Source organism: Ursus americanus, chromosome 8, assembly GCF_024610735.1.
Source record: "Ursus americanus isolate L20-20 chromosome 8, mUrsAme1.1.p, whole genome shotgun sequence".
NCBI classification, from domain to species: Eukaryota; Metazoa; Chordata; class Mammalia; order Carnivora; family Ursidae; genus Ursus; species Ursus americanus.
In genome coordinates, this window is record NC_142134.1 from 55,580,077 (window position 1) to 55,606,536 (window position 26,460).

The 26,460-nt window shown below is 33.1% G+C and overlaps 1 long non-coding RNA gene across 4 annotated transcripts in view; it reads left to right on the plus strand.

The window, feature by feature from the left end:
- Positions 1-26,460, plus strand: part of LOC123804288 (uncharacterized) — a 127,780-nt gene that overhangs the window by 32,889 nt on the left and 68,431 nt on the right. For 3 of the 4 annotated variants that reach the window (XR_015725531.1, XR_006783132.2, XR_015725530.1), the window contains exon 3: positions 10,688-10,744. This is a non-coding gene — a long non-coding RNA (uncharacterized LOC123804288). Of the gene's footprint in view, positions 1-10,687; positions 10,745-19,814; positions 20,859-26,460 lie in introns of those variants that run through there. The other variant, XR_006783135.2, reaches the window with a different exon arrangement.

Below are 26,460 nucleotides of genomic sequence, written 5' to 3' on the forward strand. Positions count from 1 at the left end.
TCCTCTTGTCAGTTGTAACTTGTTTCAATTGGCCCCTCATACCTTTCAGATAAAATGTAAATGGACTGTTGCAGTCTATAAATGGATTAGGTCTTTCATACATAGATATATCTTGTACATTTTATTTTCAAGAACCCCTTTTATAATGTCAGAATGATCAGACTCATTAACATGCATCACAAATCATTAACATGCATTTCCAAACTTTAAAAACCCCCTCCTGGGAGCACACAAGATTTGTCATTGACCCTTTTTTTTTTTTTTTTTTTTTGCTTATACCAGTTCTAAACTGGCATTATCAATAGCAATGTAATCTGCCACTCTCCTGTCTTTCAGTAATTATAAAAGTGATGTACTTTAAAAAATGGGCCCTATTGATTTTTATACTCAGTTCATGAAGACAATCTTCCTCCTGCCTGAAATATTTGGAAATGTTGGCAAGAAATGCAAGAATGATAAAATGTGATTAACACGATCTCGAACTTTAATTAAAATAAATTAACTTTACTTGAATTATGACGGAACAATTTCAAGAAAAACACGGAAGTAGCTGAGGGCTTGAGGTTCATACTGTTTGATATTTTATGAGTATATTTGTATCCAATAAACATTTGATCCTCAGCATTAGTTTATCATCTGAATGGAAGACAAAAGCTATGAAAGATGTGGTTTGGACACCCTTAAAAATAGTTTTAATCATATGTGTCTACCAAACTCTTGAAAACTGTTTTTATGTATTTGGATGAAAGAGTTCAGTATAAAATCTGGAGCGCAGAGTGAGATCGGGGTGAAAGCAACTGGTTGATAATCACAACCGATGAGATTTAAAGATACAGGGTCACAATGGGGCTGGAGAGCAGCTTGTGTCAGGCCTGAGATGTGTGGACGAGGGGGTATGATACAGGTATCATAACACATTTTGGAAGTGAAGTGCCTCATGATGGGGCTGAGTTGAAGTGAGGTGGGGAAAACTGATCTCTATGGGCATTTTAATCAATAAATATTTCAGGAAGCTAAATGGTATGGAGAAATGTATTAAAAGCAAACAGGAAAGAAAGATGCAGAAAAACAACTGTGTTTTGGCAAAGCCATCGTTTTTAAAGGCTACTCTTGATTAAGTTACATTGTTTACTTTTTTCAATGAAGACTAGAGAGTATCTCTAGAAAGTACACCAGATAGTTTCTTCATTTTCAGCACTTTGACATGATGTGCTAAATTTCTCATGTATTTGTGGTGGAATTTTTCTCAGATTTTAACATCAGATTGTGTAGAACTGCCCTTTGTATTTTCAAGGATACTTAAACATCCTTTAATTGAATGTTACTTGTACTTTAGTTCTACTTACTATCAAATATTTTCATAGGTAAATATTTTTGTTGTTAAAGTACCAGGTGATGTCTGCAATGTCTAATTTGTTTAAATTATATTCTGTTTTCCTACTGCCAATTAAGCACCATCTCGTTGCTTACACTGTTAGTGTGTATGAATGTGTGTGTGTGAGAGATTGAGCAAGTGATTTCCCATGTGTATATTTACATGTATATTCATACCAAACACACATACACATGGGCATGCATGCTTCCTCTTCTCTTGATCTCTAGTCCCTCTCTGATTATACTTCCATAGTGTATTTCTGATGTCACCTTCTCTTAGGTTTCTCTCCACAATGTGGCAAATGGGCCATACATTTTTTACTGGAAATATTATCATATATCTTCCATGTGTAATATAATACACTTTCTATTGGTTTTAGTTTAGAAGCCAAAGTTTTCACCAAATCTGTGGTACTTTATGTCATTTGACCCCTCTTACATCATCAGCCTCATCTGTCAACACTCATTTCTCTTCTTCTCAACACTCTTTATAAAAATGTCTTTTAATTTTATAAGCATATAGCATTCTGTTATGCCCATGGCCATTACATATGGTGATCCCTCTCCCTATGGCATTATTCCTGAGGTCTATGATTGCTTGACATTTACTTCACCCTTAGATCTGAAAGGGACTCAGGATCTTCCATTATGTAGCCTCCTAAGAATCTTGTATGTCTCCTTCATGGCTGATATGGACATTTTCCAGCCTGTTTTTCTCGCTAGTGTGGCAGATGACTGAAGGTAGAAAATTGCCATTTCTGTCTTCAACATTCCTAGGACTAGTTCATTGACCAGCATGTTGCTTAAACATGTCTACTGCCTGAAGGAATAAACACACAATATGAAGCTATACATGGTTAGACATTAAGTGCCACGTTGAATCCCTTTCCCTCTTTCTCCCGGGTACTGCAATCCAAATGAGATATTAAATGTTGCTAAACCGTCACAGGATCCATGCTTCTGCCCAGTGGTTATTACTCTTACAACTTCTTATTAAACTATTTACTGTTTGGAAGCTCCTGCTATTTAACTAAACATGCAACTTCAGAATTGCCACCTATAGTCCTGTGGCTAGTTCATGTTTTATTACGATTTTAGCATAAGGCTTATATGTTACCCTTTAACTAGATTCCTGATTTTAGCCTAAGTATATTCATGTCCTTCATCATGGACAAAGTGATACACACACTCTTGCTTTTACTTTTCTCTTTGCCCAGTTTAAATTCTATGATCCAGAGTCACTCTTAGGCAAATTCCCTAAAACTATTGATATTTTTTCCTAAAATCAACTCAATTATTCTTTTGCATTAAAATAGCTTAATGCCACCAAATAATATTTTCTAATCTGGAATTTGTTACATGATAATAATAGTTTCATTTACTTTATGCCAGGCCGAACAGTTAATCTGCATAATATCCCCAAGGTAAATTTCTTTTATCACCACATTCAATGGAATTTTCGATTTCACTTGTTCATGTTGGTGCATTTCTCTATTGAATTCATTTACTCTTTGCTACAGTGATTTTCATACCTTTTTGTCTTTCAGAATTGCTAAGTCTAATCTCTATCACATTACTCTCAGTGGATGACCTTGCCTCATGTTTCATTGACTGACATAAAGCCGTACAGTGCAACTCTCTCATCATCCTGCCACCATCTTTCTCCAGGAACTCTGCAGGTCCACTCTCCTTCCTTCCTGTTACAGTGCCAGAGTTCTCTCTCTGCCAGGGAAAATTACACCGCATGTATCCTGGAACCCAGCCACTTCTTTCCATACAACTTGCTTTCTATGGGATATTGTTCAATTTCTCATTTCTCATTCTTTTATATAACTAGCTTCTTCCTCTCTCCTGGTCTTTGTAATCAGTCTTTAGTATTCAAACATGTGCTGATTGTTCCCATCTTCAAAAAAAGAAAGCAAAAGAGGGTTGTTAGACACCATGCCTTCTTCCAGTTCCCTCCCACTGACAGTGACTTCAGAGAGGTATTGACTATACCCAAATTTGTATTTCTTCATCTCTTATTTCTCAATCACTACTGCTATCTGTCATATCTTCCCAAAGCCTTCACTCTTCACTCTACTCTGCTTACCTAGATGATTTCATCTCCTCATAAATGTCAAAAATAATAAACTTTATTCTATTGACTCCGTACATTTCTTTAATATTTTAACATTTTAAAAAGTATTTCATCTGTAAGTTGATTGTATGTCATTTTCTATTGGCAATTTTTATTTTTTCTTTCTGAGTAGTACAAAAAATAGTGATGCATACAACATTCTATAACATCTTCTATATGAAAACAGTCAGAATTGGCATGGAAACATATTGATTCTCCTCTCAAATCCAGACCTGCATTTGAGCAATAGAAGTTACATGCAACTTTTTCTCAACTTTTGTGCTTGAATTTCTCTCAAGCATCTTGTGTTCACCATATGAAAAAGCAAAGTCTTATGGGTATTTTAGCTATATATGCTCCAACTCCAGTCTTTATTATTAATAAAAGCCTCAATTGTCAGGAACTTGGAAGTCATTATTAGTATTAGTCCTAAACCCACATTCAGTCATTCAGTAAGTTCTATCTCCAATATAATTATTAGCTTAATATTTACTGAATGATTCATGTGCTAACACTTTAGGTTTTTTGCATGCATTGCCTTAGTTTTATTAGAAAATAAAACAAAAAACAAAAACTAAGAGTCTGGTACCATATTATCCTCAATTTACCCATGAGGGAACTGAGACAGAAATTTACAAGGTCGTACAGCTAATTAAGTGGGAACCCAAAATTTGATTTAAATAATTTAAGATCCATGCTTTTTTAATTTTTTCTTTTTCTCACAACTTTCATCCAATTCATCAGGATATCCACTCTTAATTCCTTCTATTAATTCTGTACACCGCACAGAAGTGATCTTTTAAAAAGATAAGTTAAATTATTGATGCTTCTCCTGCTTAAATTATTTAATTGGTTCCTATTTAAGATACAGTAGAAAATTCTTACCGTAATATAAAACCTTTCCTTACAGAGTCTCTTCCATTTTAAGTTAATTACATGGTATCATGATATGGTAGGCAGAATAATAACTCCCCCAAAGATTTCTATGTCCTAATTCCAATAACTTGTGAATGTTAGGCTGCACGGCAAATGAGGGAATTAAAGATGTAGGCGGAATTAAGGCTGCCAATCCAGTGACTTTAAAATAAAGAAATCATCCTGGATTAATGCAGATGGGCCTATTGTAATCACAAGGGTCCTTACAAGTGGAAGTAGAAATTAGAAAAGGGAACCAAAGAAATAGCAGTATGAAAAAGACTGTCATTGCCACAATTAAAGATGGAAGAATGGTACAATGAAGCAAAGAATACAAGCAGCCTGCAAATGCTGGAAAAGACAAGGAAACAGATTCTCCCACAGAAACTCTAGAAAGAATGTTAATATACAGACATCTTGATTTTAGCCTGGTGTGATACATTTCAAACCTTCAGAAATGTAAGATAATAAATTTTTGTTGTTTTAAAAGCCACTTGGTTTGTGGTAGTTTGTTACAACAGCATTAAGAAATGCATGGTGATATTTCTTTCAAGCGTTCATTCAACACATTACTTATTCCAAAGTGTGTATTCAGTCATTTAAAGAAATACTGTAGTTTTCTAAGATGTGCATATTTTTTATAAAAAAACATATCAAGTTTACTTTAGATGGATACATAAGATAAAAGATGTCATCATGGGGTGGTTTTTTTTTTTTTTTTGGTAATGATTCTGCTACTTGGATCAATGTTAAAGAATTTATGAATTGTTACAATTATCTATGCCCTCTTGCTTTTGCCTCTGTGGCAAATTCGCTCTTGTGCTAAAGAACCTAACAAACAAGAATGACAGTGATATCTCTGTTCTCTGAGAATACAGAAGGAAAAAAGAAATTGAATATTGTAGCAATGGGAAATGTAAAGATACACGTGTTTAGAAGAAATAGCGATGTATAACAATGGGTAAATATTTCATCTTAATTTAGAACTATAGACAGTATATATTTATAACAACTAGTAAAAGCACATATAGGCCAATCTATATTTTCTTGTATTTTAATACTTTTTACAATAATCAATTGTGACTGTGGGAGGAAACCATATGTCATTCTTATATAAACTTGTGTGGATTCATTTCCCTTGGTAATTGAATTGAGCATTTGAAATAGTGGGAGAAATAATAACAAAACTGAATTTTTGCATTCCCCCCTCTTTCCTGTTTTCTTTTTAGAATATAATCAGTAGCTAGCAAGGCACATAATTTTACTAAATTGTTTCTTATTAAAAGATAGCCACACAAATATTATGAGGTGAGGAAAAAATAGAGGCATCACCTCTAATTTTATTTCAGACTATGCAATATGTAAAGCAATTCCAGTCCTACAATAGATAAAATTTGAATAAAAACAGTATTAAACATGAACAAAGTAAAACTGAGTAATACTGCAAAATTATACAATGCTTTTCTGATATCTTTACTAAAGAAACTAGGCTATTTCCCCTATTTTACAGTAGAATATTAAATTAAAGACAGGTTTATTCGTCCGTACCAAAGGAAAATAAATGAACTATAAAATTTTTATACTGTTAGTGAAGAACATTCACTGTTTAATGTTAGTATTTTTTGGCTTCTACAGTGATTCAGCCACATTGATAATCAAATACAAATCTTTATAATTTTCATTAAACTGATGGAATTATATGAATTAAAATGATGCAATCTGTATTATCTGGTAAATTTTTTTAACAAATTAACTCTTATTCTTAAATATAGTATTTTGTAACTTTGAAAAGTTTTCCCTATTATTGTCATTTCACCTATATATTAGTTGTTCTACAACTTACTTGCTAATTTTTATTATTTTGTCCAAAAATGAGATTATGAAAATTGTGCATTTCAGTTGCTTGCGTAGAGTGAGAACTCAATGAATTGTAGAAGTAATAGTGGCAGTAGTAATAGAAGTGGTAGTAGTAGGAGTACTTTGGGTATTCGCCATCATTATTTCTATAAAAGGCTTTATGATAATCAATGAGATTAAACATTAACATTGTTACCTCCAAATTGTTAAAGTTGTGAAAAAAATGATTACATGGTGTAAATATTAGATTGAGAACAGTTTTCAGAGTCACAGTTTATAATCAAATATAATTCTAATGCTGCCTGATACTCCTACTGCATGCATGTCATTGTGCTAAGTGCTAATTAAGCAAATTGACAATTTTAGGCAAATGAACTGATCAACATTAAGCCACACATCAGGGTTCAGCTAAGGAAGCAAAAGAGATCACTCAATGGACCCTTCTTCTGCCTGGAGTTGTTATTAAAATTCTGATTCTGGGCCTCCTGGGTGATTCAGTCCATTGAGCATCTGAATCTGGATTTCACAATAGTCCTTGATCTCAGGGTCGTGAGTTCAAGCCTTACACAGGCTTGATATATATCAATATATCAATATATAAATATATCAATATATATAATACATATATAATAGCACCATTATTAAAAAAAGAAAAAAGAAACACAGTTTTTGGAGAATCTGGGTGGTTCAGTCAGTTAAGCATCTGACTCTTGGTTTGTCTTCCAAAAAAATCATGAGATTAAGCCCAGAGTCAGGCTTCATGCTGAGTGAGGAGTCTGCTTGAAAGTCTTTCCTTCTGCTCCTCCCCTCACACACACACACACTCTCTCTCTCTCTCTCAAATAAATAAATAAGTCTTTTTAAAAAATTCTGATTTCATGACATGAGAAAAATTAGGTGCCTAACAATTCCTTCTTTTCCAGAATGGACCATATTCTGGTTTGTGGTGGTGTTGTTTTTCCAGAAGAAAAAATTCAAGCTTTCATTTTTATTTCTCCACAGAAGAATATATTATGGATGGTTTTATTCTTTTCACTATTTTCCCTCTAAGACCTGGGAAAACCCACCTACTGAGTTTTTTTTCTTTTACTTTCTTTTTTGCCTTTTGTCTCTTTTTTTCCCCCCACAGATTTGTTAGGATATAATTGACATATATTAGCTGTAATATTGTGTTTTTGATGAAGAAATCAGGGGTATTATTGCTACATAAGGGAAACCTCTTTAAAGAAAATACAACATTTTATTTACTGCTATATCCATGTCTTCTAGACCTGAGCAGCTAGTAGTGTTCAGTAAATGTCTATTGAATGAACAAATAAGTGAATTACCCACTGATTCCAAAAGGGATTCTAAGGAAAAGGCACACTCTTAGTTGGGAGCCTGTTAAACACAATGACATATCTGGACCTCAGGATTATTATTATATGACATGATAGATTATATTGGTTTATGATATCAATTTAGTGGGTTGCAAACTACATTTTTGACAAATAGGATAATATTAAGTAAATAAATGATGGAATGTATTTATTTCATGTTGGATTATTTCTTATAAATTTGTTTCAGTTATATATAGTTAATGGCTTTCTTAGGTCATGACGTTGCAAAGGAAAAAAGTCAAACAACAGAAATTACAACAAAAAGTGTGACTCTGCTTCACGAAGATGCTAGCTCCCCAGCTAGTCCCCTTATTACAAAATGCGGCTTGCAGTTCATTAGTGACAGATCCAATATACACTGCTAGACATTTCTTACTTATAAATGTGTGTATGTGTGCATACATGTGGAAAATATCTATGCGAAGGAATATTCTATTTCTTAATACAAGTAGATTCCAAGTGTCTTATGCAAGGCAAATAGTAATTTGCTGTATATATAATGTAACTTTTCCACTTAGGGAATTTCCTGTTACATGACTACAAAATTATCAAATGTTACAAGCCTTTGCCTTCAAAAGGTTTGTGTTCATTCATGAGATCTTTAAAAGAAATATTGCTTGTATAAACGAACACATCTGATAACTAGAAGTGAAAGGAACATTACACTGGAAATGATCTAAAGTTGATAGAAACTTAAATTGAAGTGGGCTTAAATTATCCCCATTTCATCTATCACAGGGTTTAGTGATTTCATATGATTGATGGTACCTTTCATGTTACAGAATAATTTACAATGATTTTTGTTTCTTTTGAGGTGAACTAGATAGTTTGTGGAGTTCTTTTTTTTTATAGCTCTTTATATCATTTGAAAGAAACTAATGTTACTGTGTATTAAGCATTTCAGCTGGGTCAAGTGCTATCCTAAGAAAATGAGCTTATTTAATCTTCACCAAACCGTATCAGATGGATTCTGTTGTTTTACTCATTTTCCAAAGCAGTTGAGAGAGATTAAGTCTCTAGCCCAAGGAACCCATTTAGGAAGATGCAGAGTTTGGATTTACACTCAATTCTCTGTAAGCACAGAGTCCAACATTATTACTGCTATTCACTATTGTTTTTAATAGATATTTCTTATCAAGTAGTTTTTATGAACCTGATCTTATTTAATATTCAGAAAAATATCTGAGAGAAGTATTTACTTTTAAGATAACAAATATTTTGTCTGATTGTAGAAATAGTTTTTATTACAAAAGTTTGTGGAAATACAGTAGCCATTAATAATATTTAAAAAGTCACTTGAAATAACACCATTTAAATAAATGAAATACTAATTCTTTAAAGCCTAAAGCTCTTCCACTGTGATTTTAAATTCTGTGAACATGCTTTTCATTTATATGAGATCTTGTCTTGAACCTTTATCTTTTTAGAAGGCCTCCTATATTTTCACTAATGAAATGTTCTTTTAAATATTATTAAGAAAACAAATAAAGTCATATACTTCACTTTAATGTTGTCAGAAGGAAATTTATTTCTGACAGAGCAGAAAATTAGTGCTCTTCCAAATTTTAATATTAAAAATCTTTTTCCCTGAATCTTCTTCCGAAGCCCACTAACCCTCTGAATTTTTTATCATTTTTTACTAAAATGCTCTTTTTTTCATTTATTTAGCAGAACTTCTTCCAGATATCCAATGTATTGTAGGAGTAGGATATACATATCTTGTTTACATTGCTAAGACAGTATTTTATTATTAGTTGTATATTTTGTAACCTATCCACAAGAACATTAGTTAATAGCTGTGATAGTTCACTTTATATGTCAACTTGACTGTGCAATGGGATGCTCACAGAGCTGGTGAGACATTATTTCTGGATGTGTCTGTGAGGGTGTTTCTGGAAAAGATTAGCATTTGAATCAATAGACTGAGTAAAAAAGTTTGCCCTCCCCAGTACATGAGGGAATCATCTCAAACTGAAGCAAGAATAGAACAAAATGGTGGAGGAAGGATAAAGTTGCTCTCCACTTGAGCTGGGACATCCATCTTCTCCTGCCCTCAGACACCAGTGCTCCTCACTCTCGGGCCTTTGGGTTTCCCTGGTGCTCCAGATTGCAGATGGGAGATTATGGGACTTCTCAGCATGACCCAATCCCTCATAATTAATCTCTTCCAAATAGTTACGTATATTCCATTGGTTCTTTCCCTTTGGAGAGCCCTGAATAATTCAATAGGACAGGGAGGTGTCTAAATTTATAATGCCACCTTACCAAAATCTTTTTGTATTAGTTGATTGAGTTATTTTAATAATTGTGAACAATATCAAAGAGCAGAAAATAAAGAGTATTTAACAAGCTCAGGGAAACCTCTTGTGCTACATCCAGTAAATGTAAATCTTTTGCATACATGACTGCAATTAATTTTTTGGAAAAATAAAGCACTATAGATTGTATTGAAGATCTACATCTCTCTCCAAATACAACAATCCTAGTCTCTTCCCTCACATTGAAGAAGTAACTAATATCCTAATGTGTTTGAGCGTCTCCTCCACCCAAGTATATATAATTTTACTAATTATGCAAGAGACCATAAAGAATATGTGATATACTTCTAAATTGTACATAAATGGTATAATGTTTTGCTAAATTTTCGTTCAAAGTACACTTTCAATATTTCTCTATGTTGGTGATTTCTATTTTATTTTTATTTTATCAGCCCTTCATTATACTATTCGGGTCATGTGTGAAGAGAAGAGAATGTGCAATATAATAGCATGTTGCATTAGAAACAATTGGTTAAGGCATTTTTTCATTCTAGAGGTGCCATTTTAGAATGAATATTGGGAATATATTTTGCTGACCTCTCAAAACAAGGACAAAGAAACTGCTTTTGTCTAAATGGATTGACTTGATCATAAATGAAATTTAACTGGAACTTTTCCTGTTACAGAGAACTACATTAAAATAAAGCCTTAATTGGAGCAACACTGTAGAATTGTTTGGTTCTCACACATTTTTAAAACTTTATTTGTCTCTCTTTCGATTAAAGCCTGATTGTGAGCCTGCCAAACAGAATACTCAGGCTGTGGGGAACCAGTAGGATATGGTAAGTTCTCCTTCACAACCTTGAAAGGAAGTCACGATTCAGAATTATGAAAAATAGAAGAGAATTCTACTCAATGGGACTTTAGATTAACTAATCCATTATGTTTATGTGTGTGACTCAGAGACTGTCTTTATTTTGTAAATACATCTTGCAGAAGAAAATGGAGTGATTCCAGGGTTTAACAAATAATGATTCTCCTTTTAAAATCTAGAGGGGGAAGTTGGGAAGTCAGAGGTTTCTCTGCTTTGTTTTCAGTCTCTTTTCATTTTCCACTATTTATTTGTACTAGCCATTGCATTCATTCATTCAACCAGTATTTGTTGAATGCCTGCTATGTAGCATTAGCTTCAGGGGAAATGAATATTTATAGAACTCTTCAAACTGCTCACAGACTAGTGGGCAAAGAGGTACGCTGATGTCTTCCTCTACACTGATAAAAGAGTGAACTTCCTTGAAATATCAAATGTGAACTTTATGGATTTATCTTGACTGCTGGAAAACATACTCTAGTTTCTTCATGAGAAAAGGAAGATGTAAGTAAGACAACTCCATCTCCAATATCTGTACCTCCACTCCTGGGACTCAAGAGTATGCCCCTGAAATCCTCTTGCTTCTAGGAAGATCTGTCCCATTCCACTCCCTATAAAATATTCACAGCTACCAAGATCTGCTGTGATACTCTCTGGTAATCTCCTTATGATTTTCCTCTTATTTTATATCATTTTCATAAAACATCCAGAGGCATTCCTGGAACCATTTACTACCTCTATTTTGTTTCAAAAATATCACTCTTACCTCTGCCATGCAGTCAGTAGAATATAGTTTGCATCATGAAAAAAAGGGACTGATGTAGGTCCCTGAATTCTAGTCTTGGCTTTCCAGTTGTCAATGTGTATCTTGTATCTTGTATCTTGTTTTGACTTGGTTTCTCATTGAAGATAATCCCTTCCTGCTCAGTGGGTTGCAGTAAGGTAAAAATTACATAATGAATATTAATTTGTTTAAAAATTCTTAATCACCATGCAATGATATAGGATGTAGAATATTGATAAATATTAGTATAAATTTCAGTGATAAGATTTATTTTTGAGATTTTCAAATCTGTAAATAATAATCTCTTTGTATACATGATACTAAATTATCATAAGATATTCCTTTTAAGTTAAAAGCCAGGTTTTCAGAACATGAGTCAGAGATACAATGTGATCATTAATGGAGCTGTTACAGACTTTTTAATTGGAAAATGAAATAGTCAGAGAGCCCTAGAGTAAACTTGACACCTTGTTTGTTATCTGAGAACTTGATTTTGTGCTATAATTACTTTAGGATCCCATTAAAGTTTCAGGCTAACCAAATGATTGAGCTATACATGTGAATAAACCTGAACTACGTGCGAAGTGAATTCTTTGATAAATATATCCTGCTGATTTAGTTTCAAGGGAATCTGCACTAATTTCAGGTCCTTTTTCATTGAACACCTAAGAGGCAGTCACTTGGAAAGAAGCATCAAAACATGTGCCTTGAGATAAGAAAACAGACTTTCAAAGTGCTAATTTATAACTTGTAATTAGCAGCAGTGCTGTTTACTCTCTGTGTTTTAGTCCCAGTAAAGTTTGAAACTCTTTCCAGTAATTCAAGATCATTAAATATCAATTCAGTGCCTGGGATAAGTGTTGTGGGGGGGGGGGGGTTGGGAAGAGAAAGGGAAAAAGAAAAGAAGAATGTGACCTCTAATACTGAGTTTTCTAGTCGACCAGGGAGGAAAAAGACATTAATTGAGTTCCAACTATTTTCTAGGGAATGGGAGAAGAACTATTTTATCTAATTTAATTCTCAGAATCAAGTTTATCAGAAGGAAACTGTAATCCCTCTCATTTAATTCTCTTAATTGAGTTTAGAAAGAGGATATTTTAATTCCCCTTTGTGGATAAACAAATTCGGTTGAATGGCTCATATAAATGACTCTTTTTGAACATTCAATAAATCCAAAATCATACAATTTGTATGCAACAGCAGAATTGAGAGCATTGCACATAATATATACACAGCAAAGCTTTTAGCAACTGAAAGATATAGCAATGAACAAAGGAGGCAAATCCTTACACTCATGGACTTACATTTTAGAAAGTGAGAAAATTGCAATATACTGAAATAAATATACAATACAATTTCAGTAAGTATTTCAGGGATGCTCTCAAGAAAAATAAAGCAAAGGGATTAAGATTGATGGGGAGCATTTTAGAGTAGTTGGATAAGGCCTTTCTGAAAAAAATGACATTTGACTGGAAACTGGAACAAAATATAGGAGACTGTCTTGGAGTATATTTAAGCCAGAAAAATCAGCAAGTGGAAATGCTCAAAGTTTAGACAAAACTTGGAATATTTAAAGAATAGAAAGATGGTAGATTTGGACCAAGCAAACAAGACAAATGGTGCAAATTGTGGAATACTCTTTATTAAAATTTATACACCCTAAACTATGGTGAATAATTTGAATTTTAAGTGTGTTGGGAAACCTTTAAAATCTTTTGAGCAGAATTTTAGCCTAATTCAATTTAAATGAAAAAAAAAAAAACACTGAGGAGAGTGGCTTCAGGCGCTAAGGCAATTAGGACTCAAGAGAGTTGAGCTAGTTTTAGCTGGAGACATGTACAGGGTTATGAAGGTAGTCTAGGTGAGAGGTTAGAACTGCTTGGGCCAGTGTCATGACAGGAGGTGTACAGAAAATGACTGAATTAAGAATATATTTTGCCATTTGCAACAACGTGAATGGAGCTAGAGAGTATTACGGTAAGCAAAATCTGTCAGTCAGAGAAAGATAGGTATCATCTGATTTCATGTATATGTGGAATTTAAGAAACAAAACAAAGGAGTAGAGGGAAAAAGAAAAAAAGAGAGGCAAATCAAGAAACAGACTCTGAACTATAGAGAACAACTGATGGTTATCAGAAGGGAGGTAGGTGGGGGGATGGGTTAAATAGAGGGATTAGGGAGTGCCCTTGTGATGAGCACTGGGTGTTGTATGGAGGTGTTGAATCACTGAATTTTACACCTGAAACTAATATTACACTGTATGTTAACTAATTGGAATTTAAATTTAAAAAAAGAATATATTTTGAAGATAGCCACGATATGGCATATTAACATTCATGTGTACATTAAATTAGATAATGAATGTAAAAGTTTTATCATATTTTTGGTATCAAGATGGTAGACAACTATAAAAGACCAGAAAAAAATCATGAAAATAAAAGTGTTATACCCAAAGGTTAATACAGAAAGTTCGTTATATTTCTGCTTAAAATCAAAGATGTAGTCAGCAAATTTATTTTTATTAATGTTTTCATTGATAAAATATGTTGAAAATCTGAAATATTTCTCTATCAGTTTTTCCGTTTATATTTTCTCTGTACATTTAAATTGGGAATGCTTATTGGTTAAATATGGAAGTGTCAAGAAATTAATCCTACTTTTTAGAATACACTTACGTAGTATATTGGTGCCTTAAAATGTGCATCAGTTACACATATAATTTGGTTTTAAACTGAAGTCTATCATGTGTGTGAGTGTGTGTGTGTGTGTGTGTGTGTGTGTGTGTTGGGGTATGAGGCTGTGTTTGAACCCTTGGGGTGATTTGGTATTCTCAGGGTATGATACCCATGTAAATAATTATGCAATTAGAAATTTCTCGGAGTAAACCCACATGGGACCAATGTTCAAACCTGCCTGTCAAAACTAATGATACATAATTTGTGCAGATCAAAGTAGTAAATTTTAATTAGTAGTGGTGCAGTTAATAATTTGGGAAAATATTGTGTAAGATTGGTACTGAGTTTGTTAAAAAAAATAAAAAAATAAAAAAAATAAAACTGTGGTTGACAAGTAAATTGAAACCAAAGCATTAATACCTATAGGGTTCTGCTTCTGAATAGTAATCTGGCTCAGCTCACTTATCATAGGGCAGAACTTATCTATCAGGAGGCAGCCAGATGCTCAGCTTCCAAAATTGGTGATCTCCTTCAAGGCTTTACTGGTTTTCTTCAACTTGTTAATTAGAAATATGAAAACCTGTTTTTGGAGGGAGGTGAAAATTGAGAAGTACAACTTATGTTTATGTCATTATCTTGTAGGCTATTAAGCTCTATGTAAGACATTATTTTGGGTGACTAAGAATATATATATGTTACCATACAATAAAAATGCTTAAATGTTATACAGTTCTCATAAAGAAATAAATGCTTTAAAGGAAATTTTAAAGGATCTAAAGAATAAAATTTGGAAAACACCCTTAGCATAGTGCTTCTCCAAGTTTAATTTGCATACAAGGTGATGGTGGTGCTGTTGGTCCATGAATCGTACTTTGACTATTAAGGTTCCAGATAACTAAAAAAGACAAGAAAAATCATAACACTTAAATAATTCTATCTGCAGGTTGATATAGAACATTTCTTTAAATTTCTGCTCAACATTAAAAGAACCCAAACTGAGAATAATAGATAATGCAATTGGAAGTATTTAGAAAAGATTATATAACATGTTAATCAACAGTCTCAGAACCTAGGGCAAAATTTCATAAGCAACCAATGCTTCCCTTCAACCAATCTGAGAAATCTCTGTTTAGTCTAGGAGCATATAATTTAATCATTAGATGATCTCCTTAAATTATGGTCTATTCTTTGTTTCTACAATCATTGACTTTGTTCACCTTTTGGATTTTTCTTGTCTCATGTCTTGCCTAAGTCTGTGAAAACAATTCTTAGCTAATTTAATCTCTATAAATTAATGAATTTCTTCTTTTCTAAAAGAATACAAATACATGAAAAACTTGCATTGCTTAATACTTTTAAAGGTTTGAACCTGTTAGGGGCGCCTGGGTGGCTCAGCCGTTAAGCATCTGCCTTCAGCTCAGGGCGTGATCCCGGCATTCCAGGATCGAGCCCCACATCAGGCTCATCCGCTGGGAGCTTGCTTCTTCCTCTCCCACTCCCCCTGCTTGTGTTCCCTCTCTCGCTGGCTGTCTCTATCTCTGTCAAATAAATACATAAAATCTTTAAAAAAAAAAAAAAGTTTGAACCTGTTGTATTTGTTTTCTCACTACATCTTTGTTGATGAAAAACAAAGCAATTTTGCATTTAGTTTCCTCCCAAAACCTTTACCCCAAATTCCGTCATCTACCATTTCTCTGTCCAGAATCAGTTTTACAGTGTAGTAAATGCCACAGAAATGCAGAGTAAAGATTTGAGAGTGATAGCTTTCCAGATTTTTAAGTTGATAGGGGAAACCTACCTAACGAGAGATTCTCAACTGTCTTCTTGGCCATGAAAATAAGTCTCTACTTGAGCTGAGATCAACTTACAGTGGATATCATCTAAGGTAGAGAGAGAATGGGTATGCAAGCTTCTGTATACCCAACTTGAATTTCAAGCCACATACTCTTCTTCCTTAATCTATGAACATCTGCTGTCTACCACAAGACAGAACATTGACCCTAGGTTCCTGTAACAACTCTACACTACTTTTAACTTACTGAATAGCAATACGGTTTGATGTGAGTATCAACGTTTAATAAAAGTGGAATACTATGGTTTTCCCTGCAGAATTCTGGAGATTGAAAGAATGTCTAAGTCATTTTTTTTAAATTAGGAGACAGTTAAACAATACCTTCTGAAAGAATTGGTAACTGAGTTTAATTCATGTGTACACTTTAGTTAAGCAAAGGTTATGTTTTGGAGATGAGTTCAGGGGTGGCAGAAAAAACAATGTACATAAAACCAAGAGAGAAGAAAAAGAGTGGTGAGTTATTTTTTGAACTACTCACAACTTGGATATTGTTGATGGATATAGCATAAGGAAATATGATACCAGAATAACAAAGGTACCCAATTATTGAAGATTTTCTCTTATTAAATATAAAATCATATTCAATTCTACAAATGTGGACATAAAGAATGGAAGTTTAAAAATTAAACAGTTTTGATCACAGTGATGTTTGAAAATATATATATTATTTATTTTAAAACTGTTATAATTGTCTTCTCAGTGGGATTAATACTTAAATTGATTTAAAAAAATTTTCTTTAGTGCTATAACAATATTCATGTCTACTGTTGATATTAAAAAATTCATTCATTTATGCTTTCTGAAAGAAAGTGCTTTTTTATCAAAAGATTTTGTCCTCTCGTATTTAATAATAATGCCATTTTATAAGCCAAAAACTTAATACAATCAATACATGAAAAAACTCTCAACACTTATTGAAAATTATTTTTTTGGAAAGAGTCATGCTGCATTTGAAAATAACTTTTAATTCAAACAATGACCATATGAGACAGCTATTTATGGAGAAATAAAATCTAATTTCAGGATGCCTATTTCACTGACAGATTAATTATTTATGTTTTATACTCATAAGAAAAGTTTTTTCTATAAGGCAATAGATTTATATTCATTATTTTAAAAATCGCAATGCTCTATTAAAGGGTATATTGTTGCTTGATCAAAAAGACTAGCAAATTTTTATTAGCATTCTAATATAGGTATAATTGTAAAAGAGGAGTTAGTTAAGTAAGAATGAAAGGAAGGATAAGAAAAAGGTAAAAATAATTTAAGCAGTTCTTTGGTGTATTCTATGAGTAAGCATTACTCATTCTTATTTTAGGAAGAATCACAAAATAATAAAAATCCAACACAGACAATCCAAAACCCTAAGTTACTGTTGTTTCCCATCAAGTCCAGTCACCAGTTGGCTTAAAAAAAAAAAAAAAAAGTGGGGGATTTATAGCATCACGCAGCTGAAGGCAGGGTTAAGGGCATCCAGTAAAATCCCCTTGGTTTTGTGTTTTTCCCTATACACTTTTCTGATTTATCCATGGATGCCAAATGTCCGCAAATTCCAGCACTCAGAAATGCCTATCACTCAGAGATTTCTCAGGGAAGAAATCTCCTTTACTTAAACAAAAAACAAAAAACAAAACAAAACAAAACAAATCTTAATTCTCTCTTATTGGTTTGACCTGGATCACTTTCTCACCACTGAACCAATCCCACTGATTATTTTAGGTCATTCCCAGCAACTCTGTATGAGACATGAGCGTTGCTCTCACATGGCTACTACAAAATTTGAGCTGATACAGAGACAATTAACAAAATTTGATGTACTCTCAAACACCTTGTACTTACTATATTCAGAAAGAGAGAAAATATATGCATAGATAATGGTCAAAAAGAAGGAGGAAAATACATTTTGTGCTTGGAAAAATGGTTTTTTACATTAGAAAGAATCATGCATTCATTCAGGATTTTCTCTGCGCCACTGACTTTGAAATCAACTCAAGTATTTGTTGCAATGCAGATTTTTTCCCCAGTGCCTGGCAACATTTAATCAGTGAACAAAGGACTCAGAATTCTGCATTTTAAATACGTTACCCAGGGAATTCTTAGGCACATTGAATTTTCAGAAATACTAAAATTAATTATAAACTCTTTGAATGTAAGGAGGATGCACCCTTTGTTTGTATTCTTGTATTACAGTGATTCACATCATTCTTGGTACATAGTATGCTTAGGAGTGTATACTTATTACGTGGTCATACAAATGAACATACAGTCTGTGACTCATTGAGAAATAAATGCCAATCACTTAGAATAAGTCAAAAGCTGGCCTGAGCTGTGGAGTGGAGAAGGAAAGCCCTCCAGGACATGCGCATTGGGCACTAGGTCTATAGAAACTTAAGTCATCTTGATGTTCTTTTTGGTTCCCACTGTGGTCTGTTAACCATTAAAAACCCTTGTCCTTTTAAACTCTGATCATTTGAAATTTACAATATTCAACTGTACTTCTGTCTTTATTTGTTCATTGTTACATTCTACCAACCTCTAAGCACCTCATTCATTGAAGACTTTGACGCCAAAACGCCATAATCCAACATGCATGACCCATGAATGTCATATCTGATAAACGGCTTCTCAGATTTTTCATCTTTTCATTCCCAAACTCTCCATTTTTTGTTTCATGGATATGTCTTATATGTATTTACTTTCCTTGATGCTTTCATAGTCCAAGATACTATCAACTTTTCCTAGATTGCTTTAGAAATTTGGTATTCCAATTTTACTCTCCTCCAAACCATTCTCCAATTTGCAGACATAATATTTTCCATGTTAATCTGACTTTTTCATGCTTAAATTCCTCTAATTGATTTTCCATCTCTTAGGGAAAAGATTAAAAATGCTATTAAAAATTGCCTAGGGACCCTGAATGTTTTACCTATGCAGTCTTAAACTTTTCTCGACTCATTCTCTAGACTCTAATGCAATGATATCTCTTCCAGATCTTTAAATAAACCGTATTTGTATTCCATAACAGCCACTTCCACGTGTGACTAGAGTATACCCAATCACATCCTTCTTTACATTGCTAGTTTCTATAAATCTTTATCTCTCAATTCCATTTTCTATTCCTTAAAAGAGCTTTCTTAACCCCTGCACAATGTCAGGCTCATATACTACTGTTCACACTTGTTTTATACTACATAGTACTGTTTATAATTAAAGAGTATCATTGATCATTAATGTCTTATTACTCCCTCCATACAGGAAGCTCCATGGGATCAGAGATAGTGTCTGCCCTAATTTAGCACTTAATGCCAAGTGCCTACCAAAATGCCTGGCACAAGAAAGGTTTTTATTAAATATTTTTAAATAAATGAATAAATTCTATGCTTCTGAGCTTCAGTTTTCTTATTTATGATGCTTGCGTAGTAGTTAACACCGAGCTTTCCTTGGAGGAATACATTCTACTCAAACACCTATCATGGTGCTTCACATAAAGCAGCAACTCAAAACATATCTTCATTTGTCTTTCTTTCCTTCTTAATACATTGACACTTAATGATAATATGTATCTGATGAGATTATTCTAGAATTGAGATTGCATTTGGATTTATTTGAAAATGAATCCAGGTTTATAGATATTGTCGTTTGAAGCTTAAGTGCTTATGATGTTCTGCTATTTGTTTGCATACAGAAATTTTTGTTAATTTTACTCATTCGAAATCTTAATTTTTTTTAGGAAAATAAGATAGCTTCTGTTGATTCTTCACAAACATGTTGCATTAAAATCAGGACCAGAGAGACAATTTGGAACTCCACTCTGCCATGAAAATAAGTAAACAACCTTAGTGTTTAAGATACTGTAGCTATTAAAGAAACCTCTAAAGACCTCTGAATTGTATTATCATCCCACCTTTAGAGTTAACATGAGATGTTTTTATTTATTTTTATTTTTTTCATAAGATGCTTTTATTAAGAAACACCCACGAAGTTGAGAAAATATAGTTTTCTAAGTAGTGTTTTTATTGTAGCATCAAAGCTGTATGTTGGAAAAGATGACTTGTGGATAATAAATTATTCTGTTGAAAATTTTAACATTAAATTCAGAATTCATTTACAAAGGATGACCTGAACCAATATAAGCAACTTGAGATGAGAAAGTACCCTTAATGCAAATCCAAGGCTCAGGAAATTTTAGGTTGTACAATCAGGAATCAGAAATTAGAGGGCAAAGAGAAAAGAGAGATCAGAAGGAAAAGAAGAGAGGTATCAAAACCTATGCTGGAGGAGAAAAAGAAGACTTTAAAAGGGGAACGGTATATTAATTATTTTTAATTTTCTCAGGTTTTCTGTAACACCTTCTGTCTTTAAGAAATTGCCACTAAAGTTTGATTCCCAAAGAAACACACACTGTAAGAGTCATTTTAAAAAATAGTAGTAATAGCAATTTTTGAGTTTTGAGCTAGCTCTATTTGAAACAAATTTTCACCAGACTTTTCTCCTGGCTGACTCCTTCTCAAAATTGAAATATCAGTTTAAGTTCACTTCCTCGGAGAATCGCTATCCAATTATCCCTTTTATTCTTTATTATAGTACCTTATTACCACAATACACAATTAACTAATTTGTTTATTTGTTCATTTGCTATTTATTTTCTAATCAACTATAATGTAAACCGTGAAGGCAAGGACCTTCTCTGTCTTGAGTCATTGTATCAATGGTAGCTATCACCAAGTGTGAAAATATTTGTTAGACTAAAAGAAGAGGGAATTAAAGATGACGCTCTGAAAACGATATATTTTGTCAATTTTAATGCAGATTAAAAAGCACTGCTCTAAAATTTCTAGGTACAGTACGAGATCTTTAATAATGAACAACACTGGGAAAAAATGTCTCTGAAAACTCACATTCTCAGGAATGGTAATAAGTTTCAACCCATTCATGTATGTGTGTATATATACATACACTTACACAGAAACAGTCCCGCATATGCTGTATATAAAAAACAACATAGATTCTGGGAAAGGTTTTAAGACTTTTTTGTATATTAACCATTTATTTATCATAATAAATCTATTATCAATCTACTAGATCTATTATGGTATCTATGATATAATCTCCTTTTATACAGGTAATAAAACAGAGATAAAGACTTGGGCACCCAAGATAAGTGTACTCTTAATCACCTTTATTTATGTCACCGATCCCATCGCCTCCCCTCTAACAACCACCAGTTTGTTCTCTGTATTTTTTTTTTTAAAGATTTTATTTATTTATTCGACAGAGAGAGAGGCAGTGAGAGAGGGAACACAAGCAGGGGGAGTGGGAGAGGAAGAAGCAGGCTCATAGCGGAGGAGTCTGATGTGGGGCTCGATCCCAGGACTCTGGGATCACGCCCTGAGCTGAAGGCAGACGCTTAACCGCTGTGCCACCCAGGCGCCCCTGTTCTCTGTATTTAAGTGTCTGTTTTCTATCTCTTTTTTCTCTGTTTATTCATTTGCTTTGTTTCTTAAATTCCACATAGGAGTGAAATTATATAGGAGTTGTCTTTCTCTGACAGACTTATTTCACCCAGCATTATATTCTGCAAGTCTATCTATATTGTGGCAAATGGCAAAATTTAATTCTTTTTATGGCTGACTAATATTCTATTGTGTATTTGTATACCACTTCTTCTTTATCCATTCATCTATGAGTGGGCACTTGAGCTGATTTCATATCCTGCTTATTGTAAATAAGGCTGCAGTAAACATAGGTGCATATATCTTTTTGAATTAGTGTTTTTGTTTTCTTTGGGTAAATATACAGTAGTGGAACTACTTGTTAATAGGGTAATTATATAGATTTTTTAAAAATTTTTTTGAAGAACCTCCACATTGTTTTCCACAGTGGCTATGCCAATTTGCATTCTCGCTAACAGTGTGTGAGGGTTCCTTTTTCGCCACATCTTTGTCAACATTTATTATTTCTTATATGGTTTTTTTAGCCATTCTGACAGGTGTAAAGTGACATCTCATTGTTGTTTTAATTTGCATTTCCCTGATGTTAGTGATGCCAAGCAACTTTTCATGTGAGACCTAGAAACATGAAAGAAGACATAGGCAGAATAAATTCCTAAAAGAAAACATAGGCAGGAATTTCTTTGACATCAGTTGTAGAAACATTTTTCTAGATATGTCTCCTCAGGCAAGGGAAACAAAAGGAAAACTAAACTATTGGGACTCCACAAAAATAAAAAGCATCTGCACACTGAGGGAAACCACCAACAAAACAAAAAGGCAACTGACGTAGTGGGAGAAGATATTTGCAAATAATATATCTAATAAGGGGTTAATTTCCAAAATACATAAGGAACTTATACAACCCAACACCAAAAAACAAAACAAAACAAAATGAAACAAATAATCCAAATTTTTAACAAAAGGGCAGAGAACCTAAAGAAATTTTCCCAAGAAGACATACAGATAGCCAACAGACTCATTAAAAAAAGTGTTATGCTTATGATAGAGTAATTTAAATTTCCGGAAACATAAACATATTCCTATAGTATCATGTAACTCGAAAAATAGTTACCCCTTCCTCTGAAATTTTATTTTAATCTGTCCAATTCAAATTTACTGGAAACTATTTGGATCTAAACTTTAGGAATTTTTATTTAAAATGTTCATTTTCTTGTGTTCAAATGCAACTTACACTTTTATTTTAAGATCCTAATTAACGTTAAGATTTTGCCAGAATTTGCTCTATTTTTTCTGCATTTCAAAATATTTTTTCTTGAGCATTGGTGCTCTTATAACCAAGAAAAATATTTACTTAATAGACAAATAAAAATGTTGGAATTCATAACTGGAGAAGGCTTGCCAATCTGCTACATCGTCTGAGTTTTATACCACCTGGAACCCCAAAGACCATTCTGCAACAGGCAAGAACAATTTAGGAGCCATACATGGAAAAAAAAACCCAGTGTAACTCTAAATTTTAATTTTCAGAATGTGAATTTTATGGTGCATTGGCACATACTACTCTTCTTTTTCCACTAACCTAAAAATGGACAAAGATAGAGGTGCCTGTTGTAACTAATATATCCCGATGTTACAGATATAGGAAAAATAAAATAAAAATCACATTGAATACAGCCTCTCACCCTTGAAATGCAAGGAAAATTTCTTTCTTTAATCTGTTTTCATACTCTGTGTTCGAATGTCCATTGGCTCATAGCTTTTTTATATGTGTATGTTTAGAATCATGTAATCACCCTGTGAGATTCAGCTTTGGTCTTGGATGCAACAGTAAACTATTGGTTCACACAACTTAAAATATTACATACAGCAGATCTGCCAATTTAAAGATCATCCCGGATGTGGCCTGCCAATACATGGACTGATTGGTTTTGATCAAAGGGAAAATTAAGGATCAAAAAGATCAATAGTTGCAATAATAAAATTAACAGTAATGAAAGCTGTAACCACACACTATGAAGCAGATTTAATGTCCCTATCAATTAGTTAATAACAAATCAGTGTATATTATAGAGTCTGCATCGTATCAGTAAGAAAAACACTAAGTGCTAAAATTCCCTGCCCTCTATGAGCTAACAATGTAGTCAAAGACTAAATCATCTTACATTGTACATTAACAGACATTGAATATCATCATGTAATTACATTTAAATGTAGTGCTCATTATAATCACCTCTATTCCAGGTGCTAAAAAAATGCTTTCTTTTTCCTTATGGACATTTTGACATTTCTTGTAGAATTATTATATTTATCCTATATGAATGTGATTTGTATTATTATTGTTGTTAACTTGTCTCAAACTCTTTTAAAATATGTGGAAATTTATGGGAATTTGGAATCACTGTATTAAATATCTGAAATTAATAATATACTGTATGTTAACTAACTGGAATTTAAGTAAAATTTAAACTATATATATATATATATATATGATATTGATTGCCTAATTATTTAATTGAAGTTGCCACAATAATTCAGAGGACAAGAAGATAAGTGGTGGGACTTGAAATTTGGTAGGGAAATAAGATTTAATTCTGGAAGTGGGGAACAATAAGCAAGAGAACGGAAGTAATGATCAATATAGCATTCTCATAAAAGAGAGAAGTGGACATAGAATGATAGGAAATGGGAAAAGTAAACTTGGAGGCCAGGCAGGTAACTGGGAGCCATGCATATCGGGAAACTGTATATAAAATGGACTTGATAGAGAATAGAAAGTCACTCAAGTTACGTGATTCTGGATTATATGTGATGGAATGTATGTTCAAAATTGTAATTTTATTTTGGGGTGCCTGCGTGTCAGTCAGTTAAGTGTCAGACTCTTGGTTTCAGCCCAGGGCATGATCTCGGGGCTGAATTTTGAGGTGGTGAGATCAAGCCCCATGTGGTGCTCTGTGCTCAGTGCAGAATCTGCTTGAGACTCTCTCCCTGTCATTCTGTCCCTCCCCCCTAAAATAAATAAATAAATAAAATGTTTTTTAAAATTGCAATTTTATAGAGTTCAAGATGAAACAAATTGAGAAAAAAAGAGGCTGTGATAATTATAAATATCAATAACAATGTCATATGAAGGAAGATTTTTAATAACTAAAGTTGGTAATCTATTTTGGTATTTGTTACAGACAGTGACACTGGGACTCACCAAACGGAGTCAGAATTTTAAAGGAGCAGGGTTAAAAAATGGAGAGAGATCAGTCTTATGGCATTGCTTTAAAGGATAATACAATAATATAAAAATTTGAGGGACACCTGGGTAGCTCAGTCAGTTAGGTGGCTGACTCTTGATTTCAGCTCAGGTCATGATCTCAGGGTCCTGGGATCAAGCCATGTGATGGACTGATCCATGCTCATTGGGGAGTCTGCTTAAGGATTCTCTCTCCGCTTCTTCCTCTGCCCCCCCCCACTTGCTCTCTCTCTCTCTAGAATAAATAATTTTTAAAAATAGTCATAATAGTATTATAAAAATTTGTTTAATTATGAGTTTGAAGGGAAAAGTTGGTTATACTCATTTTCTCTATGACACATTTACATAAAGATATAAGCACAAGCTAATATTTAGCTGTTAAATGGGATGTGCACAGAATGAACTTTTTATATCCTTGATATATCATGATAGCACAAATGCTAATTTACTTATAAACATCTTTGCTGCAATATTTAAAAGATAAAATTATGTCCTAATATTTGCACATCTACGTTTTCTAATCTTAAGATGAAGACATAACATTTTATTATAAAAATATGTCTGTAATAAAAACATTAAGAGGTGAAAGCCTTAGAGTTTATGGATTTTGTATATATATATATATATATATATATATTTGTTTAATTATGAGTTTGAAGGGAAAAGTTGGTTTTATATATATATATATATATGAGAAACCAATTACTTTTGACACTTTTGAGTTAGCTAATATAAAAACAATGAGTAAAACTACAGAGTGGGACAATCATGAGCAAATTGTCATATAAATCAACCTATTTAGAAAAAAATATCATTGGTGCTGCTGAAGAAAGAAATATTATGAGCTCATGACACTGCTTCCCATTGGCCAGTCCAACAGTGGTCAGAAGGCAAAGAATGCCCTTGTCACACTCCACAAAAGTCAGCCTCTAGAAGCACAGGGCAGAATGGGAGAAGAGAGGAGAATGGATATGAATGAGGAAAATATTCAGCATAGTTATATTATGCTGTGTATTTCATAATTCAGGCACTGCAATTTTTCTTTAATGAATTTGTACTACATGTAGAGATGAGGGATGTCTGCATGTACTGCTTCTCAAATAGTTATAAACCAACATGGTGCCTTTTTATATTCATTTTTAATAAAAGCAAAATTGAACAAAATCAAGATAGCTTCCACAAGATTGTGAAGGTGTCATGAACACCAACCACAAAAATGAGAGAATACACTCTGGACATCTAGACATTTTTGTTTGATCTAAAGACATAGCAAATATATGAAATTTAAAGTTATGTTATTCCTTAAATTATTTGTTTTTCTTATTGAAATACAAATTATAAGTTTCTTTTCAAATCAAGTGGTAGAAAAACACAATTCATCTTAAAAATGTATATTTCTTTCACATTAGAAAATATAGGAGTTATTTGTACCGATTGGCTGTATCTTTATGAAATTTAATATATATGAAACTTTACTGTAAAATACTGAAAAGACCATGATCTTCCTACTTTTATGAGACTAGTCTGTTCTGGAACCTTTTGAATTTATATTGACTGGGCAGTATTAGCGTGAAACTATCTTGAATACACTCTAAAACTGAACTGTACTCTTGAAAGTTATTCTACTTCTTAGTGATAAAAGGAAAGATTGGTTTCATTTCTTGGACTATTATTGATTAAAA